Source organism: Diabrotica virgifera, chromosome 5, assembly GCF_917563875.1.
Source record: "Diabrotica virgifera virgifera chromosome 5, PGI_DIABVI_V3a".
NCBI classification, from domain to species: Eukaryota; Metazoa; Arthropoda; class Insecta; order Coleoptera; family Chrysomelidae; genus Diabrotica; species Diabrotica virgifera.
The window spans coordinates 73,324,299-73,348,828 of NC_065447.1; the positions used below are offsets into that span (position 1 = coordinate 73,324,299).

General features: G+C 33.0%; 1 protein-coding gene and 1 non-coding gene across 3 annotated transcripts in view; both read right to left on the minus strand.

Moving 5' to 3' along the window:
* The window catches only part of LOC114329770 (bone morphogenetic protein 1), a 1,195,441-nt gene that overhangs the window by 600,199 nt on the left and 570,712 nt on the right, over positions 1-24,530 (minus strand). The window lies entirely within an intron of this gene.
* Positions 19,632-19,703, minus strand: Trnae-uuc (transfer RNA glutamic acid (anticodon UUC)). Its single transcript has one exon. It is a non-coding gene; the product is annotated as a tRNA-Glu (tRNA).

Genomic DNA, 24,530 nt, shown 5'->3' on the forward strand with positions numbered 1-24,530 from the left:
TTATTTATAAAAGGAGTTCAAAAAAAATTTTTTTAAATTAAAATAATTGAGACAAAAAAAGAATGTGTGTAATTTATCTAATTCAAAATACGTTTTAATGTTGTCAGAAAACAGGAAAAAATGTTTTTTTGACAAATAAATATTGTTTTTCGCTTAAATTCATTGTTAAAGCTGCCACCCACTTTTCTCTTGCCAGTTTGAACATTTCATTTAAGCGAAAATCAATGTTTATTCGTCAAATATTTTTTTTTTGTTTTCTGACAGTAGTAACACGCATTTTGAATTAAATAAATTACATAAATTCTTCTTTCTGTCTCAATTATTTTAATTAAAAAAATGTTTTTTTGCACACCCTGTATAAATAATTATGTTACTGTTTACATTAGTGAATAGAGAATTGAATACCCTTCCAAATGAGCTATCACATGACCCATACTCTCATTTAAAAAAATCATCGATTACGTCATCACGCCCAGATGGATGACGTCACTAGTATGATATATATGCCAAAAAATCGGAAATTAAAAATTAAAATCGACCTGTTTCGGGATTTTTCGCGAAAGTCGCCGGTTTATGAAATAATGAATTTATGCGTTACTTTATGGACGCACTGTATATTATGTATGTATTTAGTTAATACTAAGACCGACAGACTAAAATTATCAAGTGCTAGAAAATATCACTTATAAAAAGCACATCTTCATACTTTTAATAATAAATCTTGTTATAGTTTCGCAATTTTTCTTTTAAACCATTGCAACTTTGGGTGCCCAACAACAATTTTTTTTATATTAAATTAATTGACAAAAAAGAAGAATGTATCTAATTTATTTAATACAAAATACTTTTTGCTGTTAACAGAAAACAGAAAAAAATGTTTATTTGAAAAATAAACATTGCTTTTCGCTTAAATTCAATGTTCAAGCTAAGCACCTACTTTTTGGAAGTTTGAACATTTAATTTAAGAGAAAAGCAATGTTAATTTTTCGAATAAACATTTTTTTTCTGTTTTCTGACAGTAGTAAATGTATGTTGAATTAAATAAATTACATACATTTTTCTTTTTTTGTCAGTTAATTTAATAAAAAAAATTGGACACCCTGTACAAAAAACGATGTTAATGTTTCTATTACTGGCTAGAGAATTGAATACGATTTGAAATGAGCTATCACTTGACCCCTATTCTCATTTAAAAAAATCATCGATTACGTCATCACGCCCAGATGGTCACTTGTGTGATATACAGGGTGTCCAGAAACTCTAACAACAAACGAAGACCGGGGATCCTTCAGGTAATTTTAAGACAATTTAACCCAATTCACCTAGTCCGAAAACGCTTCCTGAGGGAGCTAGAGCTCTTTGAAGATGGCGTCTGGGAATTAGTTTTTGTTAAATATCTCCAGAACACTATTCTTCAGAAAAACGAAAACCGATACGCCTATTTACCTTCCTGAGATAAATCGATTTCATTGATTACGAATTTCTAGTACCGGTCATAGGCGCCCGTTTTGGGTAGGGCAACTGGTATTTTATCGCATAACTGTTTTGTCTTTAACTTCTAAGCATTCTTGATAATGGGTTATTAAATTGTGAGGTATTCTAGTACTAAAAGGTACTCTCGCTTTAAGGCTATAGGATGCACCGTTTTCTAGAAAAATCGATTTGAAAATTTTTCGTTTATTAAATTTGAAGAAAATTTGAAAATTTTTGTCAAAAAATGGTGTATTTTACCGATTTAAAGTAATAGTAACTTTTAGTACAATAATACCTCATAATTTAATCATCAAGTGTTAAAAACGCTTAAAAATTAAAGACAAAAAAGTTATGGGATAAAATAGCCATTGACCTATCCAAAACGGACGCATATGACCGGTACTAGAATTTAGCAACTAAGGAAATCGATTTATCTCTGGAAGATAAATAAACGTACCAGTTTTCGTTTTTCTAAATAGTTTTTTTTTTTAATTTTTTTTTTCAAATTCAAGAAATGAAAAATTTTTATATTGATTTTTATCGAAAACTGTGCATTCTACCGACTTTAAGGAAGAGTACCTTTTAGTACTAGAATACAGTACAATTTACGAATGCAGTATAAAAAATGCTTAGAAGTTTAAGATAAAAAAGTTATACGATAAAATAACCGTTACCCTAGCCAGAACGGGCGCCTATGACCGGTACTAGAAATTCGTAATTAATGTATTTGATTTATCTCTGCAAGATAAATAAGTGTACCAGTTTTCGTTTTTCTAAATAGAAGCGCTCTGGAGATATTCAAGCAAAACTAATTCCATGACGCCATCTTTAAAGATCTCTAGCTCCCTTAGGAAGCATTTTCGGACTAGGTGAATTGGGTTAAATTTTCTTAAAATTATCTGACGAATCTCCAGTCTTCGTTCTGGACACCCTGTACAGGGTGTCCAGAAACTCTACCGACAAACGAAGACAGGAGATTCCTCATATAATTTTAAGACATTTTAACCCAATTCATCTAGTCCGAAAATGCTTCCTAAGGGAGCTAAAGCTCTTTGAAGATGACGCCTTGTAATTAGTTTTTCTTAAATACCTCCAAAACGCTTCTATTTAGAAAAACAAAAATTGGTACACATATTTATCTTCCAGAGATAAATCGATTTCATCCATTGTGAATTTCTAGTACTGGTCGTAGGCGTCCGTTTTGGGTAGGGCAACGGTTATTTTATCGTATAACTTTTTTGTCTTTAACTTTTATGCATTTTTGATACTGGATTAATATATTGTAAGATATTCTAGTACTGAAAGGTACTCTTGATTTAAGTCGATAGGACACACCGTTTTCTAGAAAAATCGATTTGAAAATTTTTCGTTTTTTGAATATGAAAAAAAATTGAAAAAAATTGAAAAAAAGACGATTTATTTTACCAACTTATAGCAAGAGTAACTTTTAGTACTAAAATACATCAAAATTTAATAATCAAATTTAAAAATTCTTAAAAATTAAAGGCAAACAATTATGCAAAATAAATAAAATAAATTTCGACCAAGAGTCAGGATTCTGTTAACCGAGATACGATAGTATCAAGCGGCGCCGCTAGGAGGAGCTTCTCCAAAAATGCGTCTCAGAATACTTTAAGAACACTTGGTCATTTTGTACTCTAAACCGAGTAAAGCATGAAAAAGAAAAAGAAAATAATCGTTTTCGTTTTGATTCAATTCGAGTCTCTTGCCATCCTCTGACACAGTGTTTCTGGGTCTCTACCCTTTATCAAAGAGGCTATTGCAAGTAGACTGAATTGAATCAACTCGAGACGAAGAAGAACTGCATCTATTAAAATATCTGCAGTATATTGTGGTTAGACTGTCCTCTAACGGGGAATGACAAAATAAATAAAATAAATTTCGACCAAGAGTCAGGATTCTGTTAACCCAGATACGATAGTATCAAGCGGCGCCGCTAGGAGGAGCTTCTCCAACAATGCGTCTCAGAATACTTTAAGAACACTTGGTCATTTTGTACTCTAAACCGAGTAAAGCATGAAAAAGGAAAAGAAAATAATCGTTTTCGTTTTGATTCAATTCGAGTCTCTTGCCATCCTCTGACACAGTGTTTCTGGGTCTCTACCCTTTATCAAAGAGGCTATTGCAAGTAGACTGAATTGAATCAACTCGAGACGAAGAAGAACTGCATCTATTAAAATATCTGCAGTATATTGTGGTTAGACTGTCCTCTAACGGGGAATGACAAAATAAATAAAATAAATTTCGACCAAGAGTCAGGATTCTGTTAACCGAGATACGATAGTATCAAGCGGCGCCGCTAGGAGGAGCTTCTCCAACAATGCGTCTCAGAATACTTTAAGAACACTTGGTCATTTTGTACTCTAAACCGAGTAAAGCATGAAAAAGGAAAAGAAAATAATCGTTTTCGTTTTGATTCAATTCGAGTCTCTTGCCATCCTCTGACACAGTGTTTCTGGGTCTCTAAAAAATTATGCGATAAAATAACCTTCCACCTACCCAAAACGGACGCATATGACCGGTACTAGAAATTCGCAAATAATGAAATCGATTCGTCTCTGGCATATAAATAAACGTACCAGTTTTCGTTTTTCTAAATGTTTTTTTCTATTTTTTTTTTTTTTAATTCAAAAAAGAAAAATTTTCAAATTGATTTTTCCAGAAAACGGTGTGTTCTACGGACTTAAAGCAAGAGTATCTTTTACTACTAGCATAGCTCGTAATTTAATAATCCAGTATCAAAAATGCTAAAAAGTTAAAGACGTAAAAGTTTTGCGATAGAATAACCGTTGCCCTACCCAAAACGGACGCCTATGATCGGTACTAAAAACTCAAAACAAATGAAGTCGATTTATCTCTAGAAAATAAATACGTGCACCAATTTTCATTTTTTTAAATAAGCGCGTTCTGGATTTACTTAACAAAAATTAATTACAAGACGCCATCTTCAAAGAGCTCTAGCTCCCTTAGGAAACATTTTCGGACTAGAAGAATTGGGTTAAAATGTCTTATATTTATCTGAGGAATCTCCTGTCTTCGTTTGTCGGTAGAGTTTCTGGAGGCCCTGTATCTGTATATGCCAGAATATCATAATTTAAAAATAAAAATCGACCTGTTTCGGGATTTTCCGTAAAGTTGCCGGTTTACGAAATAACGAATTTATGCCTTTCATTTTCACCATACGGTGTATTACTGGCTCAACTTTTATCAGACTTGATCTGTCCCATTCAGCATACACATTTCGCGTTTTTGGTCCCATCCCTATAATTCTTTTCTATATAAAAACGCTATGAAAAACAACATCAAATATGCGTGTTTACGATGCTCCCGCTTCTCCAACATAAAATAAAAGAAAAATACTTTTCTATAACTTGTAACCTAAAAATAAACAAATTCCCCGAAAGAGAAAAGGAAATTAATCAGAGAAAACGACTTCCAGCGTTCTGCCGACAACTAAATCTCATACGAACATCAAGAAACCGTAAATACCGCCCGAAATCATTCTCTTCGGCTTTATTATCTCTATAACTCCTATATAACTCGGTGAATTTTTTTCTGCCTGCTTCTTCCATTCCCAATCAAGGTATATATGATCAGACCCGGATCGTGTATTATAGCTTCACATAACCTTATACGGATAATGGAAAATTCATAGAAAAGTAATAGTGTATCCATTTTTAAAATAAGCTATTTAGAGGTCCAAAAAGAACAGCGATCTGCTGTAAGTAGCAGTTAATATTTTATTTACAAGGTAAAGCTTTTTATTTGAACATGCTGATTGGCACAAAAGGAATAGTTTATTATTCGGGTTTACGAGAAATATACGGATCACAGAAAGTTTTTGACTTTGATTTGAATACAAATATTTTATACAAACTTTTATATTTTGGTTGTATTAATACATTATTACTTAAAAACAGATGCAAAAATAGCAAACAGATATGAATGGACAAACCTAAGGGAGGATAATAGCCGACAAGGGATGAAATAGTTGTTGGTGATGATGATTACTTGAAAAAATGAGATTCTTTGTATGTTTCGATTGGAATAAAAGTCGCTGGCGGAACCAGAAGAATGACCTAGCTCATCATTCATGTTGTTTAATGTGTACCTTAAGGACCAACCGATCACTACAGGACTGCCGAATACTTATTGTTCACTGTCGACCTTGCTTTAATCGTGCAGAACCGAAAATTCAAAGGGGTCGAGACCAGGCTCGAGCAACCACTTTTAGACATTATAATTTTGATAAATACTACGACAAGAACTCACTAAAGCCTAACCCCATCAAATCGCAAGTCTGCTGTTTCGAACTAAGGCGGCACACATAGTGGAAGCGGTTTCCGCTTAAGGGCAACCCGCGCGAATCTGAGCGGTTGTCGCGCGCGGCAATGGTAACATAGTGAAGACGGGTAAAAGCAAGAGAAATCGTTCAAATTTGTCAGTTGCGTCTATATCTTATAGCAAAATTTCGTCTTCTGATGACGATATGATTGCTTTTGATTATGTTTTGATTAAACTGAACAGAAAAAAAATTGGTAAACATTTTCTTAATCGCGAAAAAATAATTTATGGAGAATATCATATCTATTTCAAAATTTAAAATAAGATAATGAAAGAATGTGAAATCTTTCAAAAACGGCAGCAATTAATGCCTCCTTATTCATTGTACAAACATTAAAACATTAAAAACGCGCGGAAAAAACTAAATTCTCATTCGAGTAAAAGCGGTCAGGCGGGTTAAAGCGGTTCGCCCGCGCGAACCTGCGTTGACTATAGGCGCGTTCCAAGTGACATGAAATCCGTCCTTCGTACTGCCTTCGTCATGCGTTGCGTATTATAAAAAGTGCGTTCCAAGCAAACATGAATGATGATTCGTATCGTACACTGTGTTGTTCCAAGCGATCCATGTACCGTTTCGAAATCGGTAACTGAACGGTCCTTTTGATACATGCCTTCAAGCAGAAACTATTTGTACTGACTTGCGCAGTTAGGATTGTTTTCATTTTTACTAGTCACTGCTATGAGATCAGCTGATGATTCAATCAAAATAATCCACAATCCACGCTATTTAGTACCTGTGAATCTTGATTTTCGTTTAAATAATTATTAATTCTTTTTTTTTTTTTTCATAAAAGATATCGATTTGTCAGATATCGATTCTGAGAAAGATTTTGAAGTTGAAGTGATGTTTAATGAACATGTTAGAAATGATAATTTCTAACCATCTAGCACACTACTAGTGGTACTCGTACTGAAAATGGCTCATGCGTAACTCGAACTTGAAATGGTACACAAATACCTTCAAAACGTTTAAAAGCGGGTACGCGCGGATTGACCGTAAGCGGAAACCGCTTCCACTATGTTTGCCGACTAAGATCGAGAAAAGTAGAAAGAAAGCAGTGACCGAAATAACTACAATGTTGTCAACGTTTTTAATCGTACGTTATGGGCTGGCTCTTAAAAGATTTATAATTTGAAAGGTATTTATAAATGTAAAATAAAAAACTTCTACACATTTGTGACCTTTTTTTTGAGTTTGGCCCTGCTTATTTTAAAAAAGTGGCAAAATTTACAGTGACAGTGGAATTAGCAACACTGTTATCCTATATCCGTACCGTACACTGCCATCTGAAAGTGACTTCCACTATAGAAAACGTCTGATCGAATACGGTACGTTGAGATGATGAAAAGAATAGAATAGGCAGAAATTAACAACAAATATATAAAAATAAATAGAAAAAACCTTCTTTATAATATAATAATTCGAATCAGACCGAATCAGACCGCAACTCTCAGAATTGAAGGTAAATACACCAAAGATGTGAAAATCATGCATGTAGTGAAGCAAGACTGTACTTTGCTTCCTCTAATCTTCAGTCTTCACTCTGAGAGAATATTTAGCGAAGCTTTGCACGAAATGGAAAAAAGCAGTACCATAGTCCGAGACGGGTACCGGGTAAACAAGATCAGTTATGCATATAACATTATAGATGAACAAAATCACGTATTAGAGTCAACAATATGGACGTGACGAAGACAAAACTCATAAAAATTAGCAAGAAAAAGATAACAGAAGACCAGTTTCACGTCAACCGATTCCAAGTAGAAAGAGTGAAGGGAAATAGGAGAGAAATAATTCTCTTCGGCGTTATTATCTCTATAACTCCTATATAACTCGGTGAATTTTTTTCTGCCTGCTTCTTCCATTCCCAGTCAAGGTATATATGATTAGACCCGGATCGTGTATTAAAGCCATAACCTTATACGGATAATGGAAAATTCATAGAAAAGTAATGGTATGGAGCCCAAGCGGGGATTTTTGCATTAACTCGAGCGCGTCAGATTATCATATGGTGAGAAACCTGGTACCCTGTAGATGTACCTCTACCATATATTGGCTCTAAACACAGGGGGGTTCGTTAAGAGGGGGCCGAAAAAAAAATCTAGCTTAGAAAAACTCGAAATTGTCAGATTAAGGTAAGGTAAGTTAAGTTGGTACATGCAAAACGGAATGGGACGTTTCGATGCCACCGGTTCATCGCCGGCCGTTTCGATGCCGCCGGTTCATCGCCAGTCCATTTAATCGCCGTCATATCTCGCATTTCCTAGAATTCCTAATTAATACTAAAAATAACTAATAATTGTAACTGTCGAAAATTCGGAAATATATCAGATAGCGATTAATTGACTGGCGATGAATCGGCCGGCATCGGCATCGAACTGGCGGCATCGAAACGGCGGCGATGAAACGTCCTAGACCCCATGCAAAACAGTGTATATTTCAAAAATCTGATGATTTGGGCGGAGCGTAAGGAAATGGGTACAAGGTTTCACAAGAAAAAAGCAAATATTTCGCGAAATGAACGATAGATCTAAAAACTAAAAAATACACTCACTTAATTACATTCCTGCTGAATCATAATTTTTATTTGAATCTTGCACATAACATACAAACTGAAGATGATGGCTTATTTGTACAGGAAGAAAATTACGAAGATAATACCTAATACCTATTATTAATGGAAAAAAATTTTGAATTAATTTTTGAGTATTTCAAAGTGTTTTTGAACAAATTGATGGGTTTGAAATCATCCGTAATTTCATTTCTTTGAGAATGGGCCATTCAGAATCTGAAAATTTTCTAAAACAGATAAATGGAAAAGTGGCCCATCCCATAATCAAACTCTTATTTACGGTAAAAATTAGCAATCAAACTCATGTCAGTATCCTTTAGTACTAAGATGCATATAATGACATGCATATATAAAAGAAAATATTACAGTAAATCCAATTTGAGCTGTTCAAATTAATGCTCGAACAACAGAGAAAACTTTGTCCTCGCTTTTCTTCGAATTGTGTATTACACTGCCGTGCTAAGCCCAAAGGCGGGAACTGATTTTTGATCGAAAGTGAGATTTTTGTATTTTTAGGTAAAATAGGGTATTTAGTATATATTTATAAAGTTTTTGGAGTTGTAGAAGCATTATATTTTAAATAAAATTGCAATTTTCTTAGCGGTATCTACAGTTTTCAGTTAAAATACTAAGCCATTTGGCGGTAAATGTTAAATACTATGGCGTTTTGACGGTATCTGCTACAGTTGCCATCCATATACCTTAGCATATTGCACTTACCGCTAATCTACTTTCAAGAATGCTACGCCTACATTTAGAAACCGCCAAATCGCCTTAGTATTACAAAGTAAATTCGGCCTAACTTTACAATAAATTATTGTGTTAGTTAAAAGACTTGTGTGTGTGTGTTCACAAAGAGGGGATGGCATTAGATAGTTAGTAAAAGAAATAATTAGCGAGGATGGTAAGAAATTTTCGAGTTTATTATATCTATTGAAATGTATTTTCATTTTTGTTTATAATATTTCAAGAATTAACCAAATTATGTTGTCCTAAACAATATGAATCTGCCCCAAGTGGATGATTTTTTATATCTTAGGCAGTAAGAGATTTTCATATTTAAGAAATATGTCTTTTTTTTAATTAGGTTTTAAAAACTTAATAATATATCCACACGCTGTCCACAAACATTTTTAGAAAAAGAGACTTAAAATAGGTATTATGTTTTTTTAGAAAATCAAGTAGAGTCGAGTAAGAGTTGTAAACCACGAGGTGATACCACTGAAGACAATATTGTAGAAAGAGAAAAATTTATTGTAAAGCAATTACAAGAGATGAAAAAAAACTATGTTCAGCCTATACAGGCGCAAGGTTTGTTTCATACTTTGTTTCAAGGTTTGTTTCAGTTTTCTGTATGTTTAAACCCTTTGTTGGTCGTACATGGGATTAGAATTAGCAGTCCCATTGATTGCATTTTTTTTGTTTAAATACAAGCTAATATCATTGTTTAACTAGATAATGTCTAGTAGTCTAGTTATACAATGCTATTATAGATACGGGATTGTAGATTTGGGATATCTTTATTTAATCTTTTGAGAATTCTTTACGTAAGTTTTATACAAAAATGCTGGTTTTATTCCTTTATAAATTTTCTTAGAATGCGTCAGGTACCTGGATAATAATCCAAAAATTTGTTTGCATATTTTAAAAATCTTATATATCACATAATTATGTATTTTTCGGTCTAAAAGACAATGGTCATCATATTTTAATCATAACATATAACTAGTTTGTACAATACAACTAATAAAATGTTAAAATTTGCCCTAATTACTGTAAATTATGGTATTTTCCCAAATATAATATTGTGAAATACCCAATAATATAACAATACATAATAATATTAGGGCAGGTGTCGGCGATCATAAAAATCTTGAAGCTCTATAATAACTCAGGCCTGTCGTAAAATAGCAAACCTTTGTCGCTAAGAAACAAAATAAAAATAGCTGAGAAAGTCAAAAGTATGGTTTACAATCACATTCACAGTTGAAGAATTCTTTAAAACGCTTCAGCAGATGTTTAAACATCTATAACAATCTGAACGAATTCTGTTTAGTATAAGTACAGTTCTGCCCGAATTATTAGACGCACTATAAAAGATTTTATAAAAAATATTAATTATGAGGTAATACCATTGTATTGTAATACTAAATAGGTTTTGTATATGTACCAGACACAAATTATGTTGTTTGGTGGTATATTAAATTGTCTATATTGAATCACAAATAGAACATTAATATTAATGAACCAATATGAATTTATTGACTCTTGAAAGAAACAGATATAACTACAACTAAATATTGTCAATTTGTTGTTGTCATATTGTAGCTCAACAAAATAATAACATTTAATAGTACTTTAATTCTTTCAATTTAATAAACTGTAATACACAGAAAAGCTTTTTATTTCATATCAATCACAACTGTAAACCATATACCGCTAATAGGCTTAGTTTTATAGTAAGTTTTGATAAAACGTTTTAGCGGTATCTACCTCTTTTTATATAAAACTTTGTTTTAAAATGTAATTAATGGTTCCCTTAATAAACTGGGGCATATATCTATGCATTAAAACTATTAGCTAGTCCATAAATCCCTTACGGGTCAAAATTTTAGCACTCAATTTTGAAATCGATTTTGCCACCATTTTGTGAAATGTTAGTTACCGCCTTTGGGCCTAACACGGCAGTACAGGCTTGAGCAACTACCACGCTCAACGCCTCAATTAGGCATATCGAATTATGTCAAGTTTCTAGAACGTCTAATTAGAACTCTCAAAGAATCACCCTGTATAATAAAAATTGACACAAGATAAGAGACACTGCATTTTTGAGGAAGGCCGGTCATAGAGCAGAATTTTTTAAAATTTAGTAGTATATTAGGCAACGAACATTTATTGATGGTTATGATGATCCCAATTCCCAGTAGAAAGCTTAAAATGTATAAATGACGAAACCTTAGACATTATCGTAGACTTGTTTAACACAGTGTACAAAACAGGAAACATACCAAAACAATGGTTACTCTCAACCTTTTGTGCTATCCCTAAAAATACAAACGCTAAAGATTGCAATGAATACAGAACAATATCATTAATAAGTCACATTCTCAAATTATTCTTGAAAATAACACATGGTCGTATAAACAAAAAACTAGAAGAAGGAATAGATGATAGTCAGTTTAGGTTCAGAAACGGACTAGGAACCAGAGAGGCGTTATTTGCTTTTAATGTGTTAGCTCAAAGATGCATGGACATGAATGTGGATGTGCATGTTTGTTACGTTGATTTTGAGAAGGCTTTTGACAAAGTAAGACATGAAAAATTAGTCCAAATTCTAAAGACAAAAAACATAGACAAAAGGGACTTACGAATAATAACAAACTTTTACTGGAATCAAAGAGCACAAATTGTAATAGATAACGAACCCAGTCCAGAAATTGAAATCAGGAGAGGAGTTCGGCAGGGATGTATTATGTCTCCATTACTCTTTAATGCATATAGTGAAGCCATTTTTGAAGAAGCATTGCTATCTCAAAGTGAAGGAATAATAATTAACGGAAGATCTATTAACAACATAAGATATGCAGATGACACCGTGATTAAAGCAAGCTCTGCTGAACAACTCCAACTACTACTGAACAAAACAAACAATTTCTGTAAAGAATATGGACTAAAAATGAATATAAAAAAGACCAAATACATGATAATAACTAAGAAAACAAACATACAAACAAGCATACATTTGGGAAATGTACCGATAGAAAGGGTTGATAAATACAAATACCTAGGAACCTGGATTTCAGAGAAAAATGATCAAACAACATAAATAAGGACCAGGATAGAAATAACAAGAAATGCGTTTGTAAAAATGAAAACAGTTCTCTGCAACAAAGACCTTAGCTTAGAACTGAGAGCAAGAGCTTTGAGATGCTACGTGTTCTCGATACTACAATATGGACTTGAAAGCTGGACATTAAAGCAAGAACACATAAATAAGCTACAGTCATTTGAAATGTGGTGTTACAGAAGAATGCTTAGAATAGCATGGACACAGAGGAAAACGAACACGGAAGTACTGCGAGAAATGGGTAAAGAATGCGAAATAATAAACACAATAAAAATAAGAAAGTTACAATATCTGGGACACGTAATGAGGGGACCGCGATATGAAATGCTAAGACTGATAATACAGGGAAAGATAAGAGGCGGAAGGAGTATAGGAAGAAGGAGAGTGTCATGGTTAAAGAATTTAAGGGACTGGTTTAGATGCAGTTCTATAGAACTCTTTAGAGCAGCGGTGGATGGAGTAAAGATAGTGATCATGATATCCAACCTCCAATTAGGAGACGGCACTTAAAGAAGAAGAATGATGATCCCAGTGTGAAGAATACGATACGAGCAGCGAAGCGGCGAGTTTATTTTAGAATATGAGCATCATAGTGACAATTTAATTCAAGTAGTATATATGATTTTTTCAATATACCTATTGTATCAAAGCGTGTGCATTTGACTTGACATTTTTCATTGCGCATGTGCCACCTTCGAGACAGAACGTCATCTAGCGATTCTATTGGTTAAAAATCTGTATCGTAATGAAAATCTATATCGTTATAAATTCCATTGTGATACACGTATATTGAAATCATAATGGATATAATAAAGAATGACAATGGAAAAAAATGTCTGAGGACCCGATATCATATCAACAAAATAAACATTTTTTAGAAGAAGGCATTATTTTTATTTTCAATTCAGAGACCATTACCCCCTTTCTATGGCCATTTCGAACCCTTTAGTTCTCATCAGGAAAGTTATCGTAATGATGCTCTGAAAAGAAAATAAAAATCCTTGCCTTTTATGTTAACTATAAAATATAATTAACGTTCAGACGCGTGAGCGACATCTAGTAACAAATTGTCGAAACCAAAAGACTCCATCTTTAAACAAATAAATGTTTAAAAATTTAATAAAATCTTTGGATTTCTTAGTTCGGAAACAGATTCTCTCTTATACCTATGCCCCATCCTTCTACAATTTACAAGGAATAAAGGGTGATGAATGCAGAGACGTGGGGGTCTAAATAGTTGCACTCCACTACACGTCAATTCATCGAGGCAAAGATCAACGAAACTGTCTCCTAATACTCAAAACGTGAGTAAGAACGTAGGTAGAAGAAGGCATTATTTTTGTTTTCAATTCAGAGACCATTACCCCCTTTCTATGGCCATTTCGAACCCTTTAGTTCTCATCAGGAAAGTTATCGTAATGATGCTCTGAAAAGAAAATAAAAATCCTTGCCTTTTATGTTAACTATAAAATATAATTAACGGGGCATAGGTATAAGAGAGAATCTGTTTCCGAACTAAGAAATCCAAAGATTTTATTAAATTTTTAAACATTTATTTGTTTAAAGATGGAGTCTTTTGGTTTCGACAATTTGTTTTTTTAAACATTTTTTCTTCCTTATTTTAGCGAATTACTAATAGCTCTGGTAGTTGCTAAATTTCTATTAAAAAGAACCTCATAAAAAGGGTAAATCTAAACTATAATCACGTCTATTTAAAATTTCGACAACGGCAATTTCTGCCTTTAAGTGTAGACTTTAACATCAAATGGTACTTATGTATGTAAGCTAATCGAAAAGATTTTGAACTACTGATTACAAACTAAACTTCGCCGACAAATTGATAGAGATAAAAGACCGGTTCTGTTGGATAAATGGGACAGAAAGGGACAGAATATCCCTGAAACTATTTTCAGCACGTCGACGCACCGATAGACGTTGTAACTTCGGTTAAGCCGTATTTGCGATGAGCAAAAGGGCTCCAAGAATCAATATTTCTTCCTCGCAGTGTTGCCGAATTTTATTCTCCTTTTGGCATTTTATTATGTAAATAAGCATTTCGCTGCCATAAGTGTAAACGGCGTAAGGGTTTCGGAAAATCTCGAAATGTGTATGGTATATGTAAACGTATTCGGAACCTGAAAAAGTGCAAAAAGGGGCGCGAGTAGAAATCCGGTTGCTCTAGTTTATTGCAGAAACGAGTGACTTACGAAAGCTTTTTAATAAAATAGTTATATTTATTTTCGAATATATTTTCAAAAAGTCAAATAAATTCTTTATTTGATCCTTTGACGTCTACATCAGGTCAAAGTAATTTTTTTTAATCTATATTTGAGGCGCTCAGAGCAACAGTGGCCTAACTCACATCCTACAATTTTACCGAAACGCTTTAATTACATTAAAGTTATCCGTTATTTAAATATTTTCAGATGCAGAGTAGATCAACTAATAGTTGCTTGAGCCAATCTGCATCTGAAAATATTTAATTTACGCATAACTTTAATGTAGTAAAAGCGTTTTGGTAAAATTGTGTATGTGGGTTGGGCCACTGTTGCTCTGAGCGCCTCACTTTAAAAACGCAGTAGCTTATCTGTCAGTTCTTTAATAGCAAAAATAGTTAATAATATTTCTGATTAAAAAGAATATCGCACCTCGACTCAAAGACTGTCATAAGTCAAAAAGTAAAGTTTCGAGAAAACAACGTTTAAAGTTTGTCCTATAACATTTTCGTGTTTAATTCAAAAACCATTAAAATTAGAATAATAACTATTTTAATCAGTTACAATGATTTTTAGAGCTCTATAAAATAGCGTAATAAGTATTGGGACTGTGCAAGTTCGGAAAAGCGACACCTGGTTTCTACGCTCTGCAACTTTATTCGCACTTTTAATTATATTGGCCAAATATATTAGTCCTGGTTACTGAATAATTCTCAAGTCCATAGTTCAAAAATATAATAAGAAGAAAAAATAGATTCAGGTTATGTTATTAAAACGTAAACAATTGTATGTAGTAAATAAAATTAGTTATTAAAATGCAGTACTGCAAGCAAAATACAATTAATTAGATTTACCTTTATATAATAATTGCATATCATATCAATATTTTGGAGCAATATATAATTTTTCTTCTTCAACGACAGTAGGTATGAAATGTACGTCAATTTGACAATTTCAATTGACAATATGAAAGTTGCAATATTTCTCCGCTATTCGCGCACGATCGTTTCTCGTATGCCTTCCAAGTACTTGCACACCGCGAATATTAAAAATATTTAAAATTTTTAAAGTGAAAACTTCTTTAGGGACGTTGTGCGATTTTTGGATAGGGGAAAAAGCATTGAATTCACGACCGTCATTGCGACCGTCATCGCGACCGTCATCGCTTATGCTATATATTATTTGTATGTATATATAAATTGTATAGAATTATTTAAATTTAAAATAAATGTAAAACCTATTTTAGGATGGGGAAAAAGATTTATTTCGCGACCGTCATTGCGACCGTCATCTCTTCGACGAAATAAATTTTGTACGTATCTGCATTATGTGTATCTATACATAAATTGAATAGAAGTGTTTAAATTTAAAATAAATGTAAAACCTGTTTTTCGATAGGAAAAAAGGATTTATTTCGCGACCGTCATCGCGACCGTCATCTTCGGCGAAATAAATTTTGTACATACATATATGTATTGTATTGAAAACTTCTTTAGGGACGTTGTGCACTTTTTGAATGGGAAAAAGTATTAAATTGGCGACCGTCATTGCGACCGTCATCGCTTCGAAGAAATAAATGTTTGAAGTGAAAACTCCTTGAGGGTCGTTGTGCACTTTTTGGATGGGGAAAAATTATTAAATTAGCGACCGTCATCGTTTCGACGAAATAAATTTTTGAAGTGAAAATTTCTTTAGGGACGTTGTGCACTTTTTAGATAGGGAAAAATTATTGAATTAGCGAACGGCATCGTGAAAACTTATTTTGGGGACGTTGTACACTTTTTAGATGGGCAAGAAGTATTGAATTAGCGCCCGTCATCGCTTCGGCGAAATAAATTTTTGAAGTGAAAACTTCTTTAGGGACGTTGTGCACTTTTTGAATAGGGAAAAATTATTAAATTTGGATTTGGATAAAGTAATAAATAAGCGACCGTCATCGCTTCGACGAAATAAACATTTGAAGTAAAAACTTCTTTAGGGACGTTGTGCTCTTTTTGGATGGAAAAAAGTATTAAATTATCGACCGTCATACCGACCGTCATCGCTTCGATGAAATAAATTCGTAAAGCGAAAACTTCTTGAGGGACGTTGTGCACTTTTTGGATGGGGAAAAGTATTGAATTATAGACCGTCATCGCTTCGACAAAATAAATATTTGAAGTGAAACTTCTTTAGGGACGTTGTGCACTTTTTCGATGGAAAAAAAGCATTAAATTAGCGACCGTCTTCGCTTCGATGAAATCAATTTTTGAAGTGGAAACTTCTTGAGGGACGTTGTGCACTTTTTGGATGGAGAAAAATATAAATTAGCGACCTTTATCGCTTCGACGAAATAAATTTTTGAAGTGAAAACTTCTTTAGGGACGTTGTGCACTGTTTGGATGGGAAAAATTATTAAATTAGCGACCGTCATCGGTTCGACAAAATACATTTTTGTAGTGAAAAGCTCTAAAATTATTAAATTTTTCCCGAGTGACGCTTTGACAGTTTTAATTTTACGAGCCGAAGGCGAGTGAAATTATGTCAAAGTGTCACGAGGGCAAAAATTCTATATTAATTTTAGAGATCGAGTGCAATTTGTTGCGATTATTTCATGAATAAAACTGTTCAACACCAAAATTTTATTGTAATTTATTTATGTAAGTACAAATTAGTACAATTAAACACACAGTTGTTATAAATATTAATTTGACGGTTGAAAGTCATCACTTTTTATAATTTTTAAAACATTAATTGTCATTAATGTCAGTGAATGTATTTTTTCGTAGCAACGAAGGGCATCTGACGTAATATACTTGACGACGGGAAATTATCAAAAATTATCAGTAGTAATTGCACAAGAGCTATAAAATTATTAAACTTTTCCCGAGTGACACTTTGACAGTTTTAATTTCACGAGCCGAAGGCGATTGAAATTATGTCAAAAGTGTCACGAGGGCAAAAATTCTATATTAATTTTAGAGATCGAGTGTAATTTGTTGCGATTATTTCATGAATAAAACTGTTCAAAACCAAAATTTTATTGTAATTTATTTATGTAAGTACAAATTAGTACAATTAAACACACAGTTGTTATAAATATTTTACGGTTGAAAGTCATCACTTTTATAATTTTTAAAATATTACTTGTCATTAATGTACTGAATGTATTTTTTCGCAGCAACGAAGGGCCTCTGACGTAATATACTTGACGACGGGAAATTATCAAAAATTATCAGTCTAATTTAGATTTCTGTAGCTTTCTATTGGTCAGAATCTGCTATGAATGAAATAATCATATAAAAAGTATAATTTTTTTAATTATTAATTAATTAATTTGCCATTCTATCTGTTTTAGTAACGTAGGAATAATTTTCTTGGATGCAGACAGACGGACGGATAGAGGGGTTTGAAACAGAAAGTACAGTGAAACCCCGATAATTCGACCTCCGATAACCCGGAAATCCGGCTAACCCCAAGCGATTTTCATCAGGCAAAACAAACATTTTTTCAGTTTGACTGAGTTTTTTACCAAGAAATGAACAATACTGTAGGTATATAATTATACGTAATTTAGATGTACTCTGCATATGTATTTCTCAAGTGTAATGGAGTTTATATGTAAGTATACTGTATTTTATTAATTTTTACCATATTTTCCGGCTAACCCAGATTTTCTATAACCCGGATTGGCCGTGGTCCCGATTAATCCGACTTATCGAGGTTCTACTGTATGTATATATTTGTGTTCATCTTGCTTAGGTGTCTCGAATAATAAATCGCTTGTACTATCTTTAAAACAGTACTTCCGGTTGCAACTCTAAGACTAGAAGCACTAGGTCAAATTTCTCACATTAAGTACCATCCTTGGGTTATATTTTGGCTTTCATTCGATACTCTACTTGTTATGCTATCTGGTCTAATGACTAAGGAGTTGTGTTAAAAAGTCTCTGGAACAGACTGACATAGATAATTCAAGGTTTTCGCATTTTTTCAGAATTGCTGAAAACAATACTTATTATAGTTATTGATAATAAGCCAAAAACAAAAAGGTTTTTATCTCTATTCAGGAAGAATTATATTAATTGCTAACTAAAAAATTTCAATGATTATACGTTTATAAAAAAGAATTTTTTGTAATACATACCTTGTTTTTATTATTTATAGGACATAAAGTGTTAGGACAGGAGAGACTGATAAATTTCAGGTGAAAGTAGGATTGCACCAAGGCTCGGTGCTTAGTCCTTATTTATTCTCATTAGTTTTGGACCAGACAACAGCGAAACTACAGGGTAACGTTCCATGGTGCTTAATGTATGCTGATGATGTCGTGTTAGTAGGAAATAGTGAAAGAGATTTAGAACAAAAACTGGAACAGGGAGACAAGCTCTGGAGGAAAAAGGTTTAAAACTTAGTAGGACAAAAACAGAGTATTTGAAATTTAAAGATGGAGGTACTACAACTAAAATGGTAACTTTGGATGGTGAAACGATTGTGAAAAGCAATAGTTTTAAGTACCTAGGTTCGGTATGACAGAGTAATGGAGAAATATATGGAGATGCATGCAGTAGAATTAGGGCTGGATGGATGAAGTGGAAGGAAGCGAGTGGTGTGTTGTGTGACAGAAAAATTCCAATGAAGCTGAAGGTAAAATTCTATAAAACAGCCATAAGACCGGCTATGATGTGGAACTGAATGTTGGGCAGTGAAAAATAAAGAGTAACAACGAATGCATGTGGCGGAAATGAGAATGCTTAGATGGATAAGTGGAGTGACAAAGAAGGATAAATTAGAAATGAGTATATTAGGGGAAGTCTAGGTGTGGCACCAATTGATGCCAAAATAAGAGACCATAGGTTAAGATTGTTTGGTCATGTTCAACGTCGAGACGTTAATCACCCAATACGAAGAATAGCTGAAGTGCAGATTCCTGAAAGGAGTAGGAGAGGAAGACCAAAGAAGACCTGGGGGAGACGATAAGGCAGGATATGTTGGTATAGGGGATTAATATTGATATGACCCAAGATAGAATTGTGTGGAGAAATGCAATTAGGGACGCCGACCCCGCATAGGGATAAGGCAAAGAGAATGATGATGATGAGGACATAATATAAAAAAAGTATTATAAAAATAAGTTATTGTTCACATTAAAATATCAATTTTAAGAACAAAAGGGATTTCCGATACCGGGAATCGAACCTGGGCCTCCTGGGTGAAAGCCAGGTACCTTGGCCACTAGACCATATTGGATGTTAGGTATGGAAATAAGTTCTTGGCATATAAGTTCTCTAGTGCAACAGTATTAAAATAACTATGATTTTTTGGAATAATAAAACTCAATGCATCCATACAAAAGCTGTTGAATATTACTTTGTCATCGAGTTCTGAGGTATTCCCAAAATTTCAGATCTCAGGAACTCAGCTAGTCGGGAACTATGTTTAAATTTCCGATGACCAACCTTTTTTTGTTACACGGATGACCAACGGGGGTAAAAAATGACCCCAAGTCAAAAATGACAATTGACAAAAAAATTAAGTTGTTTTAAGAAATGAAATAATGTATTCGTAATTTTATTGTGACTATTGTGTCAATAAATTATAAATAAACATTAGTAAAACATATTTTTATTTAATATAAAATTGGAATATGGAACGCCAAGGGAGTTCGTCTTTGACCCCATATTAAGAAATTTTTTTTTTTTTTCGTAAATTATAGGGAATTTTTTTTTATTACAAAATATGAGGGTATCTAGAATGATATTAAAGTCAAATAAAAAAATAATGAGTTTAAAATTGAAAATATTTCTGAATTTATGAAATAAAAACATGCATTGGGGTAAAAATTTACGCCCTTGGGCATCCGAAGGTTAAAATCGATTACAAGAATTTTACTGGACAAATTGACAAAGAGACAAAGAACAAGTGAAATATATAAAAAAGATTTAAAAATAAACAGATCTTTTGGTTTTGATTACCTCTTAGGTATTTAGTAAATATATCATTACGTAAAAGTACATTTTCAGGTAATATAAAAGTGGGGAAGATTATTTCGTATTTATAAGTGGAGTAATAAAAATGAGCTGACAAATGATAAGCCCGTGACAATTCCGTCAGTTTTCTCCAAAATTTTTTAGTAGGCATTATGGTAGGGGAGCCCAAGCGGGAATTTTGCAGTTGCTCGAGCGCGTCAGATTATCATATGGGGAGAATCCTGGTACCCTGCAGACATACATCTACCATATATCTATCCTTAAAAAACTCGAAATTGTCAGATTAAGATAAGGTAAGTTAAGTACATGCAAAAGAGTGTATATTTCAAAAATCTGACGATTTGAGCCGGCCGTAAGGAAATGGGTGAGTCCCAAAGTTTCACAAGAGAAAAGCGAATATTTCGCGAAATGAATGACAGATCGAAAAACTAAGAAATATTTTCTCAATAATTTTTAAAAATCAATCAAATGATAGCAAACACGACTTCCCACGGAGAGGGGTGTGGAGTAAATTTAATATTTTAAATACGAATCCCGCGATATTTCGCGAAATAAACATCAGATCGAAAATCTGTAAAATACACTTATTCAATATTTTTGAAAAATCTATCGAATGGCAGCAAACACGACCCCCCATGGAGGTGGTGTGGGGGTTACTTTAAAATCTTAAATAGGAGCCCCCATTTTTTATTTCAGATTTGGATTTCTTACGTAAAAAAAGTAATTTTATTCGAAACATTTTTTTGAATTATGGATAGATGGCGTCTAAATCGGAAAAAACAATTGTTGGAAATGGAAAATTAAATTAAAAAATGGCAAGCGCCCACTAAAATGGAAAACTTTACTTAACTTTTTTTGGTTTTGGGACCTACTGTTCACAACCCAATAGGTCGCCATTACGCTCGAGTGACGGCACATTTAGCATACTTTGCTCCCCTACCATTATTAAATAAACAACAACCATGAAATTCGATGTGATAAATCTATCATAACAGCTTTATTAATATGAGGAAGCTCCTCATAACCAAGGATTTGTCTCTTCCTCTAAAACTAGTCTAGTTAAATAGATTTATTTAACTCGCTTTATTTTTTTAGTTCTTACTGTATAGTGCGGAGGCCTGGAAGCTCACAGAGACTCTGATAAAAAAACTAGAAGTATTCGAAATGTGGGTGTACCGACTTATTCTTCGTATATCCTGAAGTGAAAATATCATCAAGATAAAGGTAATGCACCGAATTGAAAAAGAGAAATAAATCGTACGCACAACAATTAAGCAAAGAAAACTTGAATATCTAGGACGCCTATTGAGACACGATAAGCACCGTTTACTTCAATTAATTATCCAATAAAATATAGATAGCAGGCGTGGGCCAGGCACGAGAAGTCACTCGTGGCTCCAAAATCGCCAGAAGTGGTTCGGGCTCACATCGGTCAAACTATTCAGAAATGTCACAAGTAAGATCAGAATTTCCATGTTAAAATAGCCAGCCTTCGCAGTGGACAAGGTACCTGAAGAATAATATCATAACAGCAATTAATTAACTTTATGGTAAATTTGTTGTCATGGTTAAGGCAATAAAGTGGCTCGTAGGAATTTTTTTTGATCTTAGTTGGGTATTTGTGTTTACGATTTTATATTAAATTAAATACCGGGTGTCCACTTATATTTTCCCCCATTTTAACTGCCTATAACTTCTAAACAGCTCAAGATAGAAATGTGCGGTTTTCGCTGAAATGTTTTATTTTAGTAAAAGTTTTGACTGAATGGACTGAATTTTTTATATCGCTTTCAAATACGAAAAGAAAAATGGCGGATTTTTGAAAAAAACGTTGTTGACTTTTTGTAATGGAACACCCAGTATATTTTTTTATTTCAAAGAAAGGTCATTCACCTATCCAGCGATATAAAGTTTTTCAAAATCGGTTGTCAAATCACTGAGTAATTATTTTTAAAATGAGAGGTGCAACGTGGATATCACATACCTAAATAACATAATATGTGATTTCCACATTGCATCTCTCATTTTAAAAATTAATTGCTCAGTCATTTGACCACCGATTTTAAAAAAATTTATATCGTTGGATAGGGAAATGACCAGCTTTTCAAGTTTTTAGGTAAATGACCATTTTTTATGTCGCTTTTAAATAAAAAATGGCGGATTTTTGGAAAAAGAATACGTTAGTGACTTTTTTTATTGAAACACCCAGTATATTTTCTGTAGCTTGAAAAAACGGTCATTTACCTATCCAGCGATATTAATTTTTTTAAAATCTGTTGTCAAATGACTGAGCAAATAATTTTTAAAATGAAAAGATGCAATGTGGAAATCACATAACATAATATCATTTTGCTTAGTTATGTTATTTAGGTATGTGATATCCACGTTGCACCGCTCATTTTAAAAATTTAATTACTCAGTGATTTGACAACCGATTTCGAAAAACTTTATATCGCTGGATAGGTGAAAGACCTTTCTTTCAATTTACAAAAAAATATACTGGGTGTTCCATTAAAAAAAAGTCAACAACGTTTTTATCAAAAATCAGCCATTTTTCTTTTCGTATTTGAAAGCGATATAAAAAATTCAATCCATTCAGACAAAACTTTTACTAAAATAAAACATTTCATCGAAAACCGCATATTTCTATCTTAAGCCGTTTAGAAGTTATAGGCAGTTAAAATTGGGGAAAATATAAGTGGACACCCGGTATATTTGCAGTTTTTCTTGGATATCTAAAATACATCATATGAATAACAATTTAGTTAGAGCTTTAGTTTAGAGTTATAAAATAAATTTTTACCATATCTTCCAGGATAAATGTAACCTTGAAAATTACCGAAAGAAAAATCTGTTCGAGTGGGCTTTGGAAAAGTGCAACTGTGCACGAAGGGCGAGATAACAACCCCAGATCAAGAGAGATAAACAAAAGAGTGCCCCAAGTGCTCTATAAAAGGGACACTTAAACAGGTGCTGGAGGAAGATGAGACACGCTTGGAATATATCTATACTAGTTACGTATAGAGATGGAACTCACTAGATTAAAAAAAAAATGTAAACGCTTATACAGTGATAAAGGCACTAATAACCGGCAAAATAACGCAACAAATGGAAAGCATAATACATTGTGAAATAAAAAGGGATGTAACTACTAGAGGTGGAAATTATCAGTAATAATTGCACAAGAGCTCTAAAATTATCAAAATTTTCCCGAGTGACTTTGACAGTTTTAATTTCACGACCTGAAGGGGAGTGAAATTATGTTAAGTGTCACGAGGGCAAAAATTCCATAATAATTTTAGAGATCGAGTGCAATTTGTTGCGATTATTTCATGAATAAAACTGTCCAAAACCAAAATTTTTTGTAATTTATTTATGTACAAATTAGTACAATTCTGGACCTCGGAGGTAAACTACACTATGTTATTATAAGCAACTTTTCAGTGGAGCCGTTTGAATATTTTAAAAATCTTATATATCCCATAATTAGGTATCTGTCGGTCTGAAAGAAAATGTGATCATATTTTAATCATAACATATAACTAGTCTGTACAATACAACTAATAAAATGTTAAAATTTGCCCTAATTACTGTAATTAATGGTATTTTACAGTGACATAGGGCAGCTTACCTCTGAATGTTTTAAAAATCTTATATAACCCATAATTAGGTACCTTTCAGTCTGAAAGACAATGTGATCGTATTTTGATCATAACATATAACTAGTTTGTACAATACAACTAATAAAACGTTAAAATTTGCCCTAATTACTGTAATTAACGATAATTTACAGTGATATAGTGCAGTTTACCTCTGATAGGTTTGATCTATACTTTTAAAATATTTATTGAATTTAAAGGTATTTAAGCTCAAAAAAATTAGGCATGAAACAAATTTTTATTTTAGTTAAATTTTATTACAGTAAAACCTGTGTTAACGGAGACTTGTCAAAATCGGCAACCTGTCCTAACGGCCATTTATATAATACGTAGGCGGCTAAATAATCTCATTATTTTTAAAACCCATTTCGTTGAAATTTACCAGTTAATATCGGCCAAAATATTTTTGTAGGGTTATTTGTTGATAA